Below are 20,109 nucleotides of genomic sequence, written 5' to 3'. Positions count from 1 at the left end.
AGTGTATTTTTCTGTCAATTTCTGCACGGGCCATACTTCCATATTAGGGGGCCTCGGCCTTTTTTGCAATATATTTATTTATTTATTTATTTATTTTCGGAGGCTTTTTTGTTTCACTTTTTAAACAGACCAATGCGTGTTGGGTCGTGGCCTTTTTCAGCCTAATTAGTTGTCCAGTATTAGAACTCAGATTTGAAAAAAATGTTTGGACACAATTGTTTGGGCACAAGACCTCTTTAATCCAGTTACACACACGCATCCGACATTGTTTCATATTCAAATCAGGAAAACTCAATGTCGAATTCAGATCATCCATCATATCACATCACATAACACATCTCCCAGGTTTAGATAACATAACAAAATCATCTCAGGAATACATTTCCTTACACAGGAATTATGGCACATCTGCTACTATCTTAACATGTACGTATATGCATGTGTGCTTGCTTGACCGGCGCATGCATCACTGTAGCAGCCAAGCAAGTAGGCATCATTGACGTCTACTCACAGCTTTCCTCGCACCAGAGAAAGAATCAAAACAAAAAATATTAGTAACTTTAAATCAGAAAGTATATCCACGTCACCATAAAATAGTCGCAGACCATCACACAAAAGCCAAATACTATGAACTGATGATTAGTAGACACGGACATGATTCGCTACGTAATGGCTACCACAAGCAAAAGTGACAAGTGTGTAAGCAAGCTGCTAGTGTACACAAGGTGATTGAGCTCCTGCTGTTTAGTACGTATACACGGTAGGCTACTGCTGCTAGTGTTCTAAACCAACAGAGCATGCTATAGGAGCAGAAAATAGGGAGCTAGGGCTAGAAGATGGATCCGACTCACCGGAGAGCTTGTGGTCGCCGCCGTCACGCCGGTCGCCTCAAGAAGCACCACTGAGCCGGAGACGGTGCTAGACGTGAGCAAGAGCAGAGCACGTGCTGCGTCCATTTCAAAATAGAACAAGATCAAAAAATTAGGAAGGGTTGCAAACTCATTCATTCTCTGGGCAGTTTGATTCGATTGACAGACAGCAGCAGGATGAGGGTAGCATCTCGATTTCAACAGCAAAAGTAGCGGTAGGAATGTAGGATTGAGCTGGACAGATAAATGAACAGGAGGGAGCAGGGAGCAACCTTGTGTGTGGGGTGGTGGTTGTAGGGCTGGACGTCGAGTTTGTGAGGCTTCTGGCTAGGAAGTACCAGCAGGCTCTAGAAGCTTCCATCGCACGGAATTTCCGCGACAACGGTAGTGCAGTTTGTCTCCCGGGCAGTTTGGCTCGCAGGATTGATCCGTCAGGAAATGCAAGCTTCCTCAGCAGATCGAAGTCATGGTTTTCGGGTTTTTCACTGCCATAATCACACGCAGAGTTAGCATCAAAGATTTCTTTCAGTTTCAGCACATGAAAAGAAAACTGAAAGTGGTCTAAAGATATACACGTGTGGAAAAGCTAAAAGTTCTCCACTGCATGTAATGTTCGTTACCTCACGTATATAGCGCAACCGCCGACTACCCATGCTGCGGCGTGGTATTCCGCCATCGGGTGAACGCTCTGTCAACACGACAATGAGCAGTGGCAGACACGACTGAAGCTACCAAGACAATATAAAATTTATATAATCAGTACCACTGCTCAACTTTTGCAATAGTTCAGAAAAGAACAATGAGTTTTCAGTAAAGAAGAATATGTTTAAATTTAGGGGCGCTTCTATTTTTCTTGTCATAAGAAGTGGCTAGAGCCTTCTCTGTTTGGTGAAGGTGCCGATGGTATGCACGTCTGTATTTACAAGAACAACAGCTGGGATTTTTGTATGAGTAAGGAAAGGATAGATGATTTTTTTGAAGATCCACAAACCCAGGCACAACAAGTTTTTACCAGACTGTCAACATATATACAGTATTGCAGTTATGTTTACAATCAGGTAGACACACTTGGCATATGCACAACAAATAGAATCTGCCAACATGTGATAAGAACAAAGAACCTACCTATTGGATTTGATTAAACTTTCTCTCTCTGCTCATCCTCAAGCGCAACTCCACCGAGAACAACATCCTTTATTTGGCCTAGCAAGGAAATGAAAAAGCACCATTAGGAACGGAAATTCATATGAGACAACTATCTATCAAGCACTTGACTGAAACAACAAGAAATCGTCAGCCTCTACCTCTAGTCTGGTACCAAATCCCCACAAAATCATTCAGGCCAAAGTCACAAGCACAAAAGCAGGTTACAGCCAGGATCTATGATAATTTTCTACTATGCACTAGTATTGCTGGGTAACTCATCTAGCAAGACAAAATACACAGGATAAACTCGTCGGGCGTACAAGGCGGGCTTGCTGCAACCACAAAATCACAAGCCCTCTAAAACCTGGTGCCCATGTTCCTATTATTGTTTGTTCGTTCATTCATCACCCTAGCGTAGTGGATTCTATCTAACCATATGATCTGTGTGGCTTGGTGACAAAAGCAATCTAAGAAGGTAATCTAGCAACATCTGATCTGAGATAATCATCCAGGCACGCTTGTGATTATGTAGGAACAGTAGTAGTAACCGGCACGACGACGCTGTGAAAGGAAACAATAACTGGTGATTAACAATACAGTACATGATCTACACAGTTAACTAAAGCGTTGCTGTTTGAATCCACACAGTTCACTGAATATCTTGGACACTGCATCTTCAGGTCTGACAAGGCAGGGAGAGGGAGGGGGTTACCTACAGCTGCAGGCAGGAAGATGGGTGGGAGTTGGGCGAGGTCCATGGTGACCTTCCGTGCTTCCTCCCTCCCTCCTCGAGTGGTTCTCCAATCCAACACATACATATATATATATATACAGAATTCAGCATGAACCATTGGTCTTAGATGTATATGAGACTAGTTGGGCTGTGTATTCTAAGCTCCAAGCAAGTTACAGAAGAAACTGAAGATGAACCGTATATAACAGACTAAAAAATCAAATAGAAACCCAAAAATTAAATGCAAGTAGAACAGGAAGGATTACAACAGGTTCAATTCAATCAATTCCTAAGCATTGAATCAGTAGCATAAGCATGCAGCAACAACATAAGCATTTAATCAACAGCAGCGTGAGCATAGGCATTAAATCAGCAGCAGCAACTCATCGAAACCAAAAGGTTCCAGATATGTACGCTGGTCCTATACTTCTATCTTCAATAGAATGTTGCAATCAAACATTCTGTAATCTGGATAAACACGGACATCAAGCAAACTGTGCATGTAGGACGATTCATCAGCTAAAAAAGAGAGGCATTTTGGGTGATTACCAAATACAGCCTTCTAAAGCGTGGTTATATGGTCTGAAACTCTGAATCAAGTGGCCAACAAGTGGCTGCTAGGTGAGTATCGATGACTCAGCCATGATTACTGACTGGCTCACCATAGATGTATACTACATAAAATGCGTAGCGTGTGTCCATCCAAGTGGATGAAGACGCGTAGTGTGAGGGAGTGTGGGCGCCAGACGGAGACGGTCAAGTATATACTAACTCAACAATTCAGTCAAAGTCACATGGATTATCAATCTATATATGAAACCTTCCGCATTAATAGGATGCATGCACTATACCAGCGTTGTGCTGTGTTGCAGGGTTCAGACCTGGGATGGTCAAACTCAAAGTACCCGCAAAATAAAATAAAATGTTTCAGTTCATTTGCACGTGGCACTGTCCATTTCATAAGAGTAATCGGTACCACGAGTAACCCATTGGCTACACTAGATAATATCATGGATTCATGGTCGAATCATGCTGATAAGGCCACACTGACATGAACTAACTGAAATTTGGATTCTCTGGGAACGATGGTATCTGCACTAAGGTTGCATTGACACAAACCAATTGTAATAAGTACACGCGAATGAAACTGGAACTCAAAGATTCAGTGGAGGCTAAATGCATATAGAAGAACTTCGATTTGTATTTGGAGGCACAGAGGGGAATCTCACCACGTTCGCTAGGCGGGGAAGAGGAAGCAGCCCCCGGCCCACGCGCTGGGGGAGAGGAGGCAGGTGCTCCTCCACCTCCTCTGGCCACTAGGATGGCTCGCCGGGGACGGCTGCTTTGGGAGGAGGACGTGAATCCGCGTGAGGACGTCGCCTTCGCTGGTGGGGACGTACGGGGCCGGAGAAGATTCACTGGTGGGGGGGGGCTGTGGCCGACGTGTAGCTTGGGTGGATCCTCCTCGAGGAGGTTGGCCTTGGCGCGGCGGATCTCGGCGTTGAGCATGCGCCGTCGATGGTGGGAGAGGCGGCCGCCCGAGCAAATCAATGAGAAGGGGTCAGAGGTCGTGGCCGTGCGAGGCAAATCGCCAGTAAAACGACTAGCTGGGAGGAGACGGACCTGATTTGACCAGCGGGGACCGCTGCGTGTCATCGCCATCGAGGATCTGGCCGCCGTCTCGCTCGCACGGGCTGGATCCGCCCGCCGCGTCGTGGTCGGAGTGGAGAAGATGGTGAGGTCGGCGGCGGAGCCGAAGGGGCCGGAGACGGAGGTTGGCCGCGCCGGGGACGCCATGAGATGCTCTGCGATCCGCGGGCGAGGAGCAAGGCGATGAGGAGCAGGCACGCGGGCGCGAACGGCAGGAGCAGGTGGTCGTCCACAAAGGCGAGGAGGAGCGGCTTGAGGTGGGAGGGGAGCGGAGGTCGCGGCGGGATCGGTCGCGGTAGGTGGTGGCGGCGGTCCAATGGAGGGAGAGGGGTTAGGGTTTGGGCTGCGGATCGTGGGGGAGGAGTGGTGTGCGGGGGAGAGGGGGGAGGAGTGGTGTGCGGTGGGTGAGTGGTGGCATTCGGCCACTGACAGCTGTCAGTGTCCTCAACGACATGTGGTGTAGGTGAGGGGAGCTGCTTTCGGGTGGGTGTGGGTGGGGAGAGGATGAGGGGTGTGGGCCGTTGGATCTACCAGTATCCGACGGTCTCTAATGCTTGATCCGCGTGACATGCCCATAGACCAATCAGAACGAAGTGCGGGCTTAGATGACGTTATGATCATCTAAAATGGTCGCAATCAATTTTCCATTTTCCGAGTGCCCGAAATGAGTTCTTTTGTGAAGGACCTACCATATATTTGTTGCAAAATTAGACCAAATCAATTTTCTAAAATACTAGGCCATATTTAATGCACAATTAACAAAATGGTTGGGTGTCAAAAGTTTTGATCCACCTCTGGTGAAAAAGACAAATTTCCGCCGATTCAGTAGGAAGCGGGTCAAATTTGAATTGCGGCTGCCTCGTAGTTTGCTCTTTATTTTTTCCAAAAATCATTTCTAGGTACATAAGTATGTATTTAATCAGAGAAACACCAAGAAAATTCCAAGATTCAACCACTAGCTAGGAACGGTCATTCCCGCCGTTTTGACCGCATTTTGAAACGGGCATAAAAAATTCAAAAAAAATCAAAAAATTGGAAAACCTTCGCATTGTGTCATTATATGTGACCAAGTTACCAGGAAAAATAATAAACTTGTAATACATCAATTCTTTTTAAAAAGTGTTCTCAGAAATGAGCTATCATGTATGAAGATTCATGGCTTTCAACCCAAATGATCAATCTTATGGCTACATTCATGGCATAGTTTGTTCAAATAATCTCATATTGTGCACAAGGGTGCATATTGGAATGACAAACAATGTTGCCTAAGGAAGTTTTCATTTTCTTTGGACGAAAAAACCATTTTCCATTTTCCGAGTGCCCAAAAGGAGTTTTTTGTGAAGGACCTCCCAAATATTTGTTGCAAAATTGGACCAGGCCATATATAATGCACAATTGACCAAATGGTTGGGTGTAAAAAGTTTTGATCCACCTCTCGTGAAAAAGACAAATTTCCGCCGATTCAGTTGGAAGCGAGTCAAATTTGAACTGTAGCTGCCTTGTAGTTTGCTCTTTATTTTTTTCCAAAAATCATTTCTAGGTACATAAGTATCTATTTAATCAGAGAAACACCAAAAAAAATTCCAAGATTCAACCACTAGCTAGGAACGGTCATTCCCGCCGTTTTGACCGCATTTTGAAACGGGCATAAAAAATTCAAAAAAAAAATCAAAAGTTGAAAAACCTTCGCATTGTGTCATTATATGTGACCAAGTTACCAGGAAAAATAATAAACTTGTAATACAGCAATTCTTTTAAAAAAGTGTTCTCGGAAATGAGCTATCATGTATGAAGATTCATGGCTTTCAACCCAAATGATCAATCTTATGGCCACATTCATGGCATAGTTTGTTCAAATGATCTCATATTGTGCACAAGGGTGCATATTGGAATGACAAACAATGTTGCCTAAGGAAGTTTTCATTTTCTTTGGACGAAAAAACCATTTTCCATTTTCCGAGTGCCCAAAAGGAGGTTTTTTTGTGAAATACCTCCCAAATATTTGTTGCAAAATTGTACCAAATCATTTTTCTAAAATACTAGGCCATATTTAATGCACAATTGACCAAATGGTTGGGTGTAAAAAGTTTTGATCCACCTCTCGTGAAAAAGACAAATTTCCGCCGATTCTGCTTGAAGCGGGTCAAATTTGAACTGTAGCTGCCTTGTAGTTTGCTCTTTATTTTTTCCAAAAATCATTTCTAGGCACATAAGTATCTATTTAATCAGATAAACACCAAAAAAATCGAAGATTCAACAACTAGCTAGGTACGGTCATTCCGCCGTTTTGACCGCATTTTGAAACGGGCATAAAAAATTCAAAGAAATCAAAAAATTGGGAAACCTTCACTTTGTGTCATTATATGTGGCCAAGTTCCCAGGAAAAATCATAAACTTGTAATACGGCAATTATTTTAAAAAAGTGTTCTCAGAAACGAGCTATCACGTGGGGAGATCAATGGCTTTCAAGCCAAATGATCAATCTTATGGCCACATTAATGGCATAGTTTATTCAAATGATCTCATATTGTGCACAAGGGTGCATATTTGAATGGCAAACAATCTTGCCTAAGGAAGTTTTCATTTTCTTTGGACGAAAAAACCATTTTCCATTTTTCGAGTGCCCAAAAGGAGGTTTTTTTGTGAAGAACCTACCAAACAATTGTTGCAAAATTGGACCAAATCATTTTTCTAAAATACTAGGCCATATTTAATGCACAATTGACCGAATGGTTGGGTGTAAAAAGTTTTGATCCACCTCTCGTGAAAAAGACAATTTTTTGCCGATTCAGTTGGAAGCGGGTCAAATTTGAACTATAGCTGCCTTGTAGTTTGCTCTTTATTTTTTTCCAAAAATCATTTCTAGGTACATAAGTATCTATTTAATCAGAGAAATACCAAAAAAATTCCAAGATTCAACCACTAGCTAGGAATGGTCATTCCCGCCGTTTTGACCGCATTTTGAAACGGGCGTAAAAACTTCAAAAAAATCAAAAAATTGGGAAACCTTCGCATTGTGTCATTATATGTGGCCAAGTTCCCAGGAAAAATAATAAACTTGTAATACAACAATTATGTTAAAAAAGTGTTCTCAGAAACGAGCTATCACGTGTGGAGATCAATGGCTTTCAAGCCAAATGATCAATTTTATGGCCACATTCATGGCATAGTTTGTTCAAATGATCTCATATTGTGCACAAGGGTGCATATTGTAATGGCAAACAATGTTGCCTAAGGACGTTTTCATTTTCTTTGGACGAAAAAACCATTTTCCATTTTTTGAGTGCCCAAAAGGAGGTTTTTTGTGAAGGACCTCCCAAATAATTGTTGCAAAATTGGACCAAATCATTCTTATAAAAAACTAGGCCATATTTAATGCACAATTGACCAAATGGTTGGGTGTAAAAAGTTTTGATCCACCTCTCGTGAAAAAGACAAATTTCTGCCGATTCAGTTGGAAGCGGGTCAAATTTGAACTGTAGCTGCCTTGTAGTTTGCTCTTTATTTTTTCCAAAAATCATTTCTAGGTACATAAGTATCTATTTAATCAGAGAAACACCAAAAAATCCAAGATTCAACCTCTAGCTAGGAACGGTCATTCTCGCCGTTTTGACCGCATTTTGAAACGAGCATAAAAAATTCAAAAAAAATCAAAAAATTGGGAAACCTTCGCATTGTGTCATTATATGTGGCCAAGTTCCCAGGAAAAATAACAAACTTGTAAGATGGCAATTATTTTAAAAAAGTGTTCTCGGAAACGAGCTATGATGTGTGGAGATCAATGGCTTTCAAGCCAAATGATCAATCTTATGGCCACATTCATGGCATAGTTTGTTCAAATGATCTCATATTGTGCAGAAGGGTGCATATTGGAATGGCAAACAATGTTGCCTAAGGAAGTTTTCATTTTCTTTGGACGAAAAAACCATTTTCCATTTTTCGAGTGCCCAAAAGGAGGTTTTTTTGTGAAGGACCTCCCAAATAATTGTTGCAAAATTGGACCAAATAAATTTTCTAAAATACTGGACATATTTAATGCACAATCGACAAAATGGTTGGGTGTAAAAAGTTTTGATCCACCTCTCGTGAAAAAGACAAATTTCCGCCGATTCAGTTGGAAGCGGGTCAAATTTGAACTGCAGCTGCCTCATAGTTTGCTATTTATTTTTTCCAAAAATCATTTCTAGTTACATAAGTACCTATTTAATCATAAATACATGGTTTGGGGGCGATACGTCGAGGTTTTGGCGGTGGTCGAGGGCCCCAATTCTAGAGCGCGTAAACTCGCATGCCCGCCGCGTGGTCACCGCGTGACCGTGGTGTTGCCATGTGTTCTGGGCGGCCTAGGTAGGTCTAGTGGGTTGGGCACTCCCCAGGTAGGTGCTAGGAAGAAAATTACAACATAAGATTCTCACGAGGAGACCGATCGATGCTCAAACATGAATTAGCAGCCAAGTGTTTGATTAGCGGTACGGGAAATGTACATGGCTAATGGGCGTGAGTTTTGGCTGAGGATGATCAGTTACTAAGAAGACCGTCTTCATAAATTTTCAACTCAAAAGGAGGAGCCTATGTGGTACTTGCTTTGCAAAGTACCACACTGGACATAAATACGAATGTTGAAGCTGGGCTCAAAATAATGAATGGATTGAGCTGGCATTTGGTGGAGGATGGTTATTTAGGCATAGGAAAGCACTGTAGAAAATGGATACTATTTGGACATGCCAAAGTGGTACTTCCTTCACAAACTGTTGTTCTGAACAGAATAGGAAAATGAATATTGTTGAATTATTTTTGAACTAGGCAATGAAGGTTTTTTACATATTTGACAAAGATATGACCCAAAGAATTTATGAGATTTTTTTGGGAATTTTGGGAATGACAGAAATATAGGTTGCTTCACAACCTGGGGCAAAAATTGCCACATGGACATGACACATAGGCAGAACTGATGAGGCGGCACCTAGTCATAGCAACCCACCACAATTTACAAGGTTATGACCATCTATATTGGTCGTGATCAGCTAGAAATAAGGCAGCGGACCAGTGTTATCTGCTTTATGACCATTTCGTGTAAGGAAATTACGACCTTTCTGACCAAAATGGTCGCTATAGTTTAGGGTTTGGAGCCCCCCGAACAGCTTTTGACCAATTGGTCTAAAATGGTCATAGATCTATGACCAATTCTTCCAGGGTCACTGACAGAAGGTCACTAGTTAACATATTTCTTGTAGTGGCTCCCTCTGCGTGGCTTTGGCCGCCTCTTGCTCTACCGCCCATTTGGCCTTGGCCGCTTCAAATTCCGCCCACGTAGGTGTGAGGTCGCGAGCGGCGATGAACTCGGCACGGCGGGATGCCATCGCTTCCCTACCATTTTGTGTGCGGTCATGGGCGGCGAGGAACTCAGCGCGGCGGGATGCCATCGCTTCCTTACCGGTTAGTGTGCGGCGCGGTGGCATGATCGACGCTTGGTGAGAGCTCTGGGGTGGAGTGGCCGGACAACCGTATACTGCATTGGTTTGTCAAGAGCTCAAGGACAGAAGACGAAGGAAATTTGGATTCCCCTTCAATCCTGGTCATTTATTACAGAGTAAAATGCATTGGCGGTCATCGAACTTGTGTTGATAGCTCACTTTGATCATTATATTATACGTGACGCACACATTAGCGCACACCGTCCATAGAGGCAAGTAGCATGTACGCGTGCAGACACTCACGCTCACGCTGTCAAACCATGCAAATGCATGCACGTCGCCCTCTCAATCAAAGTCCTGCTCATGGCGCAACGCAAACGGCGAGCCCGTCACCTGCGCGCGCCGGCGGTGCCTGACATTACTGTTTAGACGTTTGATGGAGGCCTCCGCGAACGCCGAGCATGTATTCACTGGCTCAACACCAACGGTCATACTCGAGACTCGGCGCCTTGCTCATGTATATCATCCATCACAACGACAATATATAAAACAGCCTAGCTAGAGAGAGAGAGGGTAATATGGTACCGAGTAGGTACTATCGTGAGCGACCGATCATAGTGCCACTGCACACGAGTGTGTGTCTGATCGATTCGTCCATTATTCGTAAGTTATACATGGTTGTGTGGTGTCTAATGTGGTCGTCGAAGGCTAGCTGGCGACAAGACAGGTTGCATGGACGCCTGGTTGTCAGTACGTGCCGCATACACTTCAAAGGCTCGTCATCCATGAGTTCACATTTTACCACCACGCCAGCGTCTGACACCCTGGCCTACCGAAACCCCTTCCATCGCTAGCGCGCGCTTCCCGCCTGAAACGGTCACCGTCTCTCCAGAATGTCAATGCCACATTCACCGGACTTAACTGCAGGTGCAGTTGGTGTGTCACTGACATGCAGGCCAGATGCCCGTTGGGCCCACATGTGAGTGACCCAATGCACCCGCAGTTAAGTCACGGAAGCAGCGTCCGCATTCATGCCCGACGAACCTACTTCGGCGCCACCCGTCCATCCGTCTGCAACGGCTCATTGCCATTCGCCCGCTATATTAACTTGAGCCCCAGCTCCCAGCCATAGCCAAAGACCCACACTCATTCTCCTCCTGTCCCTTCCTTCTGTCGGCACCACTCCAACCATGGCCTCCTGGCGCTCCAAAGCTCTCTTGGACGTACTGTCGCAGGAGCAGAGGAAGGACATCGGCGGCTCCGCTCTGGGCACGCTCCAAAGCTCTCTTGGAAGTACTGTCGCAGGAGCAGACGAAGGAGATCGCCGGCTCCCCCCCCCCCGGCCGCCCTCCGCCGCCACTACCACAAAGCCGGCGCACATTCGTGGGCACAGCCGGCAGTGAGGAAGAGGAGTACACGGTAGGTCGCCGCCGCTCTGGTCCCAGGAAGGCCACCGCTCCTCCACTCAGTCGATGCCAAGCTTGGTGGGATAAACATTGGTGGCCCATTAGCCGCTTGACGGCGACGTGGAGGCGAAAATCTTCAGAACCTTGTGCTCCAGAGGAGGAGGTTATCGAGGCGGATGAGGAGGAGCCAAAGGCAATGGCCAGCTTTCTCGGGCTCATGGCCGGACATGGTGGTCGGGCGCCGACGATCATTTAGATTAGGTTTACAGTAGGTTTTAGTACGGTTTGTGTGAAATATGTAATGAATTTCATCCAATTTGTAGGAAAAGTTTTTGAAATGTAATGAATTTCATCCGGTTAATTCGAAATTTGCTTTGTTTGCACGAATTTCATCCGGTTAGTTCATATAGTTGTTGAAAGTTATGCGGGCAGCATTGGATGGCATCCATTAGTGTCCTCGGACAGATGCCAGTGTAAATTTGTGGGCTAGCGCTGGAGATTAACAGTGCTCCATTATTTGGCAGGGAACAGTTATCCCTCGATCAAAATCAGATCCGCTGTGTTTCGCACTCCTCCCACGTAAGAGTGTAAACTCTTGCTTACATAAAAATGGAGCAAGTGGACGACACTGTAGCATGTCATATCACTCAAACTAGCCCGCCTAACGCGCGGGAAAGCACCGCCCTCGTCATTTTGTTCTGGATTTCTATCGATCGATCGCACGAAAATGTTTCGCTTTGCAAGTTCAAAAGAAAAGGCGGCACACTTACGACTCGTACGTGTCGCACCCCCGACAGTCTGGCTTGCACGCCGCTCACCAGAAGGGACACGCGTTGTCTTGCAATTTCACTGACATATGGGACTGCAATTGAATAAACCGTCGATAGCCGAAATCTAATCGCTCGGCGGGCGTCGGCTGAGAAGAGAGAGACAGGGGAGGGAGAAGAGATCGCCCGCCCGCCGTGCACGGACTCCAAAAAATATATGGTGATAATGTGAGGTGGGCCATGCGGGAGTCCGGACCGCTTCCAAGCCCTCCCCCATTAGACACCAGCTGCCCGCATTCATAGCAAGTAGTACCAGTAAAATACTGGCCTATAAGCCCGCTTATGTGGAGGAGAGAGAGGCATTGACAAAGTCAAGGAGTGGGCTCTGCAAGAGCCCGTCTCTACACATGCTCCTAGGTATAAAAAAACTAATTCTAAAAAAAAGAGGCATAAAAAACAATTGTGTCTACAAAAAGAAAGGTAAAAAACATTTGAGAGGAAATAGATAGAGAGAAAGTGAGAAAAAGTTGTAACCTTTATAGCCAACCTTATAGTCAACACTATGGTAGTATTACATGAGGAAGGAGGGAGTGGTGCACATGCCAAGTTCACTGGGCTGCAGTGTTTCACACTCCTCCATCGTAACAGTGGAGACAATAGCTTCCGTCAAAAATAAATAATGAATACTCGTTGGTCGTCCTCTATATCAGAAAAGAATACTTTCCATTCGCCGACATGTGGGACATCGACCATCCTGGTCCACCTGCCATGCACAAAATTATCCTGGTCCACCCCGGTCGTAGCGCAGGCCCAACCTTTCCCGCTGTAAGTTGGTCAGACGAAGGAACCATCATGACTTCGTTGAATTCCCCTTCTTCAAGAAAACTTACTGTACCCGCAATACTGCTACCACACGCGAAGACTGGACGACACTGTACCACGTCATATCACTGAAACCCACTAGGCCAAACTAGCCCGCCTAGGATTTGTAACTCCCTCTGTTTCAAAGTTAGTAGTACAAAGTTGAGTCATCTATTTTGGAATGGAGGGAGTACGTCTCTGTACTGCTATGATTTTGTGTTGTACGTCTCTGTACTTTCGCTATGATTTTCCTAAACTATGAACCAAATGAGGCCTGAATGTATCCTGTCAACTATTGTCTGATCGATTGCTAAGCCTACAATTTTAGGAGCTTGGGCTATTGGCCGATCGACGACGGATAAGTATAAGTGTACCACGAGCTCATCAGCCCAATGTTTCTCTTCGGTGATGTCGGTGTACAAAAGTAGGGGCTCTCCTTTTAACCCGTTTACTTGTGCACGGACAGTCGCAGTCGCGCCCGCGGCCACACTGAGCGGGGCAGAAGAGGGGAGCCGGAGCACAAGGCGATCAGAGCAACGCCAAGACCAGAGACCACAAAGAGCAGAGGGGCGAGGTGGACTCCCCTGGCAAGACCCTTGCCGGGTGGCCTCCATGGCTCTTGCCGGGACAACTTGCCCGACGCCAGCGGGGCGCGCCACCCTTCAGCCCAAGGGTTCCAACAACCACATTGGAACCAAGGCTCGGGAGGCACCTCCGTGGTGGCACGCAGATCTTTGGCAAGATCATAAACACACAAGATCAGATGAGGACCAGAAGACGACGATCCTCGGCGGGATCCTAGCCGAGGAAATCCACGAGACCCTCGGCAAGACGCTTGCCGGGGATGACTACGATGCGACGGCAAGGCCCTTGCCAGGGCCCCGGCAAGGCTCTTGCCGAAGACAGCTACGGGGCCACAGCAAGGCCCGCGTCTGCCAAGACTCCGCCACCATTCCATGCAGCTGCTAGCCTGACCAGCTGGGCAGGCACCTGCGTGGCAACATGCAGCTTCCTGGCCAGCTCAGCAAGCACCTGCGTGGTGGCATGCAGATCTTCGTGAAGACCCTACCACCACGCCATCTCAGCAGCCTGCCAGCCTACATGGCGCAGCATGCATCGTTGGCCTGGACGCGTGTCGGAGCAGGGTCGGGCGGCGACGGACGGGACGGGCCTCGTTGCCATCTCTAATAAAGCAACGGGGCACCTAAGGCGCCGCATTTAATGCGTCTTGTCCCGTAATGACAAGCGATAATCTTGTGTACTGTAGACCTTTCCAGCTCCTGTGTGCCACTATAGCAACCCCTTTTGCCTATAAAAGGAGGCCCGAGGCGACCAGGAGAAGGATTCAGATCTTTTGGGCTACCCACGCGCCGTAGCTAGCTCAAGAACTTAAGAACACTCAAATACATACACCAAAGCAGGACTAGGGTATTACACATCCTCGCGGCCTGAACCTGGGTAAATGATCTTTGTGCTCCCTGCCAGACCCACTCTTTGCACAACCCCATGCCCGCCAACCGTAGAAGGGGTCCCAGTGATCCCATAGGTGTCGTTCCCACCGACATCGGGAGGCTCCGGTGGTCTACCCTACGAGGTGGGTTGCCCGGCCTTTACTCGTGAGCTGCGGCAGTTCCAGTGGCCGTCCCACCACACGTTCAAGCCCGATGTCGGCGAGAAGTACAACGGCAAGACCCACCCGTCGGAGTTCCTCAGCATCTACACCATCGCGATGCAAGCCGCTGGAGGTCGCGATGACAAGGTGCTTGCCAATTACTTCCCGTTGGCATTGAAACCCAATGTCATGTCTTGGTTGATGCACTTGCCGGCGGATTCCATTTCTTCTTGGTTGGATCTGTGTCATGAGTTCGTTGGTGCCTTCACTGGAGGCCACCAAGCTCATGGCCAGGCCTGCGATTGGCATATCATTCCCAGAAGGAAGGTGAAAACCTACGCAAGTACATACAGAGGTTCAGCCGGGTGCAATACAACATCCCAGATGTTCATCCCGCCGCCGTGATCAGCGCATTCCATCAGAATGTGCGCAACCGCAAGATGCGTGAAGAGCTGGCGATGAACAAGGTTAAATATGTGGCCGAACTTTATGTTCTGGCCGATAGATGCGCCCGAGCTGAAGAGGGAAGGAAGTACCCCGGCGAGGACGCCGGCGCGGAAACCGACTCTACGGACAAGGACACCGCCGCCCCGACGAAGAAGGGCCTGCGTCGCAACAGGAAGCGCAAGGGCAAGGCCGTGCTTGCCGTCTAGGGATCTGACGACACCGACGCTGCCAAGAAGGCCAAGGCAGATGACCCCGGCAAGGAGATTGCCGGGTGCGCTGCTTGCCGGGCCTTGGCGGTTGCCGACAAGCCAGGAGGCTCTGACAAGCAGTATTGCAAGATCCACCGCACCAAGGGCCACGACCTCCAGAACTGCCAACAAGTTGAGCTGCTTGATGAAAAGAAAAAAGCCGAGTATGAGAGGCGGGACAAGGAGAAGGGTCAGGATGGTGCCGAAGGATCCGGCAAGAAGCGTGGCAGCCAAGGAGGCCGCCGCGGCAAGGATAACCAGTTAGAGAGGCCCGCTCGGGGCCGTGACAAGAAGTAGGAAGATGACGGTCATGACGAGGACGACGAGTCCGGCGAGCATGAGTTCCAGAAAGCTACGGAGGCCATGTGCGTCGATGGTGGCGCCTCGTTGCATACCTCTCACCGCCAGCTCAAGCAATGGGCGCGTGAGATCACAGCATCGGAGCCATCATTCGACACCCAGAAGCCACTGAAGTGGTCCAGCACGCCTATCATCTTTGACACCGAGGACCACCCTGATCGCACAACTGCGGTCGGGTGTTTGCCGTTGTTGGTTTCACCAATGATACGCAACCTCAAAGTGACAAAGATGCTAGTTGATGTTGGGGCCAGTCTGAACTTGATCTCGCCCGTTGTGATCAAAAGGTTGTAGATTCCTGATGGAGACCTCGAGGAAACGGGCACGTTTCAAGGGGTCAACCCGGGAAGGAGTCAGCCGAAGGGTAAGGTCATGCTGCCTGTGACGTTTGGAGGAGAGTTGAACTACAGGACGGAGAGAATTGTCTTCGATGTAGCCGAGATCCCCTTGCCCTACAACGGGATCCTCAGCCGCCCCACACTAGCCAAGTTCATGGCGGCATCGCATTACGCCTACAACACGCTGAAGATGCCTGGGCCGATAACCGTCATCACCGTCCCCTCCGACAAGAAGGATGCGCTGATCTGCGCCGACCAACTCTACCGGGAAGCAGTTACAGTGACTGCCGCTGAAGCTCCGGGAGGGAAGAAGAAGACCGGAAAGACCTCTCGCACCCACTCCGGCAAGCGCACCTCTTCGGAGTGTTGTGCTCCCGTCGAGGACGTGCCAGAGAGCTCCACCGGCAAGAGCAAGAAATCCAGAGCTCCACCGGCAAGAGCAAGAAATCCAGAGCTCCACCGGCAAGAGCAAGAAATCCAGAGCTGCACCACCAGAGACCAAGAAGGTGTCCGTCAAGGAGGATGGCACGGGAGGGGCTTTCACCATAAGCTCCACCCTCGACAGAAAATAGGAAGGCGCGCTCGTCACCTTCCTACGGGCGAATGTCGATGTGTTTGCATGGCAAGCATCTGACATCCCCATTATTCCCAGGGAGGTCATTGAGCACCATCTTGCTGTCTGTCCTCATGCGCGACCCGTCAAGCAGAAGGTCAGGAAGCAAGCTTTGGAAAGGCAAGAATTCATCACAGAGGAGATCAGGAACTTGGAAGCGGCAGGCTTGGTGAGAGGAGTACTCTATCCGATGTGGTTGGCCAATCCGGTGGTGGTGCGCAAGGCAAATGGGAAGTGGAGGCTGTGTATTGACTACATAGATATCAATAAGGCTTGTCCCAAGGACCCTTTCCAGTTGCCGCGCATCGACCAGATTGTTGACTCCACGGCCAGGTGTGATCTGTTATCATTCCTTGACGCCTACTCAGGATACCACCAGATCTTCGTGACAAGAGATGACGAAGAGAAGACAACATTCATCACCCCATATGGTACATATTTCTTTTTACGGATGCCTTTCGGGTTGAAGAGTGCTGGCTCAACGTTTGCAAGGGCAGTCCAAATTGGTTTTGAGCCCCAGCTACATAGAATATGGAAGCTTATATGGATGACATAGTGGTCAAAACCAAGGACAAGGCAACACTTGTACAAGATTTGGAAGAGACATTTGCAAATTTGCGCAAGATCAACCTCAAGCTGAACCCTGAGAAGTGTGTCTTCGGTGTTCCGTCCAGCAAACTTCTTGGGTTCTTTGTGTCACAGCGTGGGATCGAGGCAAACCCAGACAAGATCAAGGCTATCGAGCAGATTGAGGTGCCCAAGCGGATCAAGGATGTGCGTCGGCTCACCGGCTGCGTTGCCGCCATGAGCAGATTCATCTCCAAGTCTGCTGAGCGTGCCCTTCCCTTTTTCAAAATCTTGAGAAAGGCGGGTCCAATGGAGTGGACCCCAGAGGCCGAAGCAGCGCTGTAGGATTTGAAGAAATACCTCTCCTCTACACCAATACTGGTTGCGCCTAAACCACAAGAGCCGTTGCTGCTGTATCTGGCGGCGAAGAATCAAGTGGTCAGCGGCGCGCTAGCGGCGCGGAGGGAGGTCGACGAAGAGGAAGTGGCAACGGTAGGACTAGGGGATGGCGAGCCAGAGATTCCCCCGGCAGGGCCTGGGGCCGGCAAGGCGAGGCCCCCAGCAGAGTTTGACGTTGACGGGACATGGCCTGCGCGACCAAAAGAAGTGATGCAAAAGAAGAAGATGATGCAGCACCCGGTTTATTTTGTCAGCTCCCTCTTGCAGGGGCTAGGTCAAGGTACTCCGGTGCGCAAAAATTGCTCTTCGGCCTCCTTATGGCCTCGAGGAAGCTGCGTCATTACTTCCAAGCATATGAAATCACCATCGTCACCCGCCTCCCATTGCAACGGATACTGCATAACCCAGACGCAACCGGGAGGATTGTGGAGTGGGCCTTGGAGCTGTCGAGCTTTGGCTTGAAGTTTGAAAGTACTTCGACGATCCAGAGCACAGTCTTGGAGAAGTTCATTGCAGAATGGACCTCGACGCCTGACGAAGAAATCCAGGAGACCACTCTCCCCGGCAAGGAAGCAAGTCGCAACTAGATCATGTACTCTGACGGGGCTTTCTTGCTGCAAGGCGCCGGTGCTGGTGTGCTGCTCGTCGCACCCACCGGAGAGCACCTCAAGTATGTAATCTAGATGCACTTTCCCAAGGAGATGTCGACAAACAACACTGCTGAATACGAGGGGTTGCTTGCCGGTCTCAGGATCGCGGTAGACCTCGGGGTTAAGAAGCTCATCATCAGGGGTGATTCACAGCTTGTCGTCAGGCAAGTCAACAAAGATTATCAGAGCCCGTTGATGGAGGCCTACGTAGATGAGGTGAGGAAGCTGGAAGAGCGCTTTGACGGTATACAAACGGAGCACGTTCCCCGAGTGGAGAACGACATCGCCGATTACCTGTCGAAGTGCGCTGCCTTCAAACTACCTGTGGAACCAGGTACTTTTGTGCTTCGGTTAACTCAACCATCCGTTGAACCATCAAAAAAGCAGAACAAGCGGAGGAAATCAGGCCCCGACAAGTACTTTCCCGTCGAGCTCCCAGTAGCCGCTGGCAAGGATGCTGCTGTGGACACTGAGCCTGTCATGGGGCAACCGACTCCGGCAGGGCGTCAAGCCCTGGCCATAGAGATAGCCGCTCCCATGGCGGAGGAAATGCCTTTAGTCCTTGCCGTCGAGCCCCAAGCTCCGGCATGGGCAGAGCATACCGTCTGATTCCTCCAGACAGGGGAACTTCCTAAGGAGCAGGAAGAAGTGGAGAAAGTAGCCCGTCGGTCTGCCATGTATCAGTTCGTCGATGACGTCCTGTACAGAAAAAGACCGAACGGTGTGAAATTGAAGTGCATTCCCCTAGAGGAAGGACTAGAGCTGTCGAGGGCCCTTGCCGGCAAGGCATTCCGGCAAGGTTTCTTCTGGCCCACTGCCCTCCAGGATGCAACGGCACTAGTAACCAGGTGTGAAGGGTGTCAGTTCCATTCGAAAAAGCTTCATCAACCAGCTCAAGCCCTTCAAACAATTCCTCTCTCCTGGCCATTTTCGGTCTGGGGCAAAACATACTGGGCCCTTTCCCCTGCGCTGTCGGGGGCTTTGAGTACTTGTATGTTGCAATCGACAAGTTCACAAAGCGGCCTGAGGTGGAAGCAGTGAGGAAGGTGACAGCACAGTCAGCCATCAAGTTCTTCAAGGGGCTAGTCTGCCGTTTTGGTGTGCCAAACAGAGTCATCACCGACAACGGCACGCAGTTCACAAGCCACACCTTCATGCAATACATCCAGGACCTCGGCAGCAAGGTCTGTTTCGCTTCCGTCGCACACCCACGGAGCAACGGCCAGGCGGAGAGGGCAAATGCTGAAGTACTGTGAGGCTTGAGAACAAAGATTTTTGACAATCTGCACAAGAGCGGAAGGCGCTGGATTGATGAGTCGCCGGCAGTTTGTTGGTCAATCAGAACGACGCCAAATCGAGCCACTAGCCAGACACCCTTTGCCCTGGTATACGGGGCAGAAGCAGTTCTCCCCACGGAACTCACATACGCGTCACCTCGAGTGCTCGCTTCTGACGAGCTTGAGCAAGAGCAATTGCGGCAAGATGACACAACGCTCCTTGAGGAAGATCGTCTTCGGGTGGCTGAGAGAGCAGCGCGATACCAGCAAGCCTTGCGCCGCTACCATAGCCGCAAGGTTCATGCCCGAAGCTTTGAGGAAGGCGACCTTGTTCTTTGGCGCGTTCAATCGGCCAAGAATTCCAACAAGTTGACGCCGAAGTGGGAAGGCCCTTATCGGGTAATACGAGTCACCAGGCCCGACGCAGTCCGCCTGGAGACCGAAGATGCTATTCCGGTGAGCAACTCCTGGAACATTGAACATCTTCGCAAGTTTTACCCATAAGGCGCGGTTGCCCCCCCCCTCGGCAAACTACCTTTTGTACAAGCCTTGCCGGCAAGGCATGTAACCCTCTGTAAAAATGCCAGGCGCAGACCCTGAGCATAAATAAATGAAGCGCTGGCGCCCTAAGTTTAGCATGCATGCTAGGTCAAGTCTCTCCCTCGGTTAGGGTTGATAGTGCTTAGCGGCGACTAACCCCTAGCATAGAGGTCGAGTGTGCGTCTCTCTATTCCTTTCCATCCTCTTTGGTTCGT

General features: G+C 48.6%; 2 long non-coding RNA genes across 3 annotated transcripts; both read right to left on the bottom strand.

The window, feature by feature from the left end:
- Positions 1 to 299: 299 nt before the first annotated feature.
- On the bottom strand, positions 300 to 948 carry LOC123124525 (uncharacterized). Its single transcript, XR_006461129.1, has 2 exons — positions 852 to 948; positions 300 to 513 (listed from the first exon to the last, which is right to left on the bottom strand). It is a non-coding gene; the product is annotated as an uncharacterized lncRNA (long non-coding RNA).
- A 219-nt stretch (positions 949 to 1,167) lies between these two features.
- LOC123124524 (uncharacterized) lies at positions 1,168 to 2,840 on the bottom strand. Of its 2 annotated transcripts, none has more exons than XR_006461127.1 (4): positions 2,728 to 2,840; positions 1,995 to 2,072; positions 1,490 to 1,597; positions 1,168 to 1,354 (listed from the first exon to the last, which is right to left on the bottom strand). It is a non-coding gene; the product is annotated as an uncharacterized lncRNA (long non-coding RNA). The 2 variants fall into 2 exon arrangements; XR_006461128.1 differs by having other exon boundaries at positions 1,183 to 1,354; positions 1,490 to 1,591.
- Between the last annotated feature and the right edge of the window lie 17,269 nt (positions 2,841 to 20,109).

Source organism: Triticum aestivum, chromosome 5D (genome assembly GCF_018294505.1).
Source record: "Triticum aestivum cultivar Chinese Spring chromosome 5D, IWGSC CS RefSeq v2.1, whole genome shotgun sequence".
Lineage (NCBI taxonomy): Eukaryota > Viridiplantae > Streptophyta > Magnoliopsida > Poales > Poaceae > Triticum > Triticum aestivum.
Note: the sequence above shows the minus strand (reverse complement) of the source record. Positions and strands in the feature narration are given on the sequence as shown.